The 2,236-nt window shown below is 38.7% G+C and overlaps 1 protein-coding gene and 1 long non-coding RNA gene across 4 annotated transcripts in view; one reads left to right on the forward strand and one right to left on the reverse strand.

Annotated features, from left to right (window-relative positions):
- LOC117943332 (ras-related protein Rap-1A-like) overlaps positions 1–2,236 on the forward strand; it is a 22,870-nt gene that overhangs the window by 4,496 nt on the left and 16,138 nt on the right. The window lies entirely within an intron of this gene.
- Positions 1–2,236, reverse strand: part of LOC117943334 — a 17,657-nt gene continuing 15,421 nt past the window's right edge. Inside the window, exon 3 of the long non-coding RNA XR_004656339.1 lies at positions 1–32. This is a non-coding gene — a long non-coding RNA (uncharacterized LOC117943334). The remainder of the gene's footprint in view (positions 33–2,236) is intronic.

Here is a 2,236-nt window from a genome sequence, read left to right on the forward strand (position 1 = left end):
AGAGAGAGAGAGAGAGAGAGAGAGAGAGAGAGCTACATCGCTCGATCATGCAAATTTGATCGTGGGAAGCCGTGATCGTGATAAAAATGTAATTGTGCAGCCCTACCACACAGCATTCTGGGAGAAAAACGTGCCTTGGTTTATTGGCATTTCTGTCAGCCCATATCCTTTGCATTCCACTTCCTGGATTGCTCCAGTGCCGCAGGAAATTTCACCAGATGCATGTGTTTTCCGTTTACCTCTGCTTTCCTTGTGTTTGAATTTTAAATTCTGTGGATATATGAGGACTATCTATACGTACACCACGCCGCCGACTTGAGCTGCAAAGATGCTCTGGCCGCCCTGTCAAGGACGCATGTTAAAAAAGTACAAGTAAGCTTTTTTTAAACTTCAGCATTCTGTGTTTGATCCTGGAAAAAGCACAAGCGGCCACTGCACGGCCAATATATTAATACTAAAATGCTTTTGTAAATGACACATATAATCGCGTGTGGTTTTTGGTCTCAGCGGTGTCTGTTAACAGTTAACTCGCTTGTTAGCCGCTAAGCCGCAGCAGAATGCAGGCAAAGCGGGCAGCCGCCAGCAGGGGTGCCGCGAGGAATTCTGGGTCCCATGACATAAAATCTAATTATTATTTTACTAATTTTATATTAGATTTTTATCCATTTGTTTTGCGGCCCATGTCAGTCATGGACCCTTGGAATTGTCCTAACTATTCCTCCCTATACGGCGCACCTGGCCGACAGACTCTAACCTCTCTTGATCTTGCTGTGCCTATTAGTTTTGAATTGCTTATCCTCTCTTCTTTGGGCAGTTGGTTACCAAACTTGATATTAAAAGTAGGCCATAAAAAACAAACACGCAATGCACTCATTTTTGTTGTTGTATTAAAAATAGTTTAAATTAAAAATAAAGGAACAAATTGAAAAGGCAATCGTACAAATGAAGGTATGAAACATGTTTACGCTGAAAACGGCATCTTTCTTATTAGAATTTTACACAACTGTATCCTATTTACTACTTGTTTTTTAACTTTTTATAACTGGGTACTTAAAAAAAAAAAAAAAGCCACTGTGAACAGCATACGCTTGTGGCAGGAAACAAAACTACTTTTAATGTGTGGAAGACAGTTTCACTTCACACACAGCGTTTTTATACGTAGGCACTTTGCCTCTCCTTGAATAAAGAGTGCCTCCTTTTAGTTATTATTTTATTTACCAGAATAAATTATTAAATTGTTTACAAATGTCCTGTAAAATGAAGTTAAATCAGTTTAAACTGATCTTTTTTTTATACAAAAAAGAGTAAAATACAAATTCCAGGTATATTTCTTTTAAGTAGAAATTAAAATAATACGCCTCAAACGTACAAACTTATAGATTGAAAACCAAGGTCTTAATGGTTAAGTTTGATGTACCTCAGCTTTGCTCATTCTTGGAGGATGAGCAAAGGGAGGGAACAGATCAAATTTGACAGTGCACTTTTTAAAGGATAAGATGTCCTCAATATCGACCTCCTAAAGCAATCACATACTAATCTACAGCAACTGTCAGAGCGGGTTCCTGGCATCATCTGTCTTAGCTAGAGTCCGTCCAGTGTCCATACTAGAACCATGACGTGGATAGCTGCAAGTGAGGCCTAGCCTAAAGTATGACACTGTTTAACATTGTAAATGTGACACTGTGCATGCACTTGACTCTGTACTTGAATGTTTACACGAGAGTGTAGCAGAGTCTGTTTGCATAGCCCTCGTGCAGCCACAGACTACCTTTTCCTTCCAAAGGATCCTCCCTATTTGTGAAGGAGATCTTCTCTTTGTGTGTTGAGTATTATTGAATATGAATAATTTACAGTGAGTGTGGGCTTCATATCCAACGCCACTGCTTTTGATTTGAAGTTTGTGGTTCTTGGTTGCGTTGTCCACCCCCCTGAGTATTTAGATGAAGTGTGCTGCAAAAAGAATAGAGTAGGAGGGCATCATCTGTTTCCCCGAATGGCTGCCGATTAGCTTTTTTTAATAGTTTGAATAAAAGAGTTGATTATTAAGAAAGGTTTTACTTTCTCCTTTGAGACCTGATTTTTACTTGAAGACACTTTCTGCTTTTCAGAAACCGTCCAACCCCAAGATATTCAGTTAACATAAAAGGAAGGAAACCAGATAATAATGATGATAATTGAGAAGCTGGAAACAGAAAATCTTGTTGTTTCCTGTCACTAACAGGAAATATATATATAT

This window comes from Etheostoma cragini, chromosome 4 (assembly GCF_013103735.1).
Source record: "Etheostoma cragini isolate CJK2018 chromosome 4, CSU_Ecrag_1.0, whole genome shotgun sequence".
In the NCBI taxonomy this organism is placed as follows: domain Eukaryota; kingdom Metazoa; phylum Chordata; class Actinopteri; order Perciformes; family Percidae; genus Etheostoma; species Etheostoma cragini.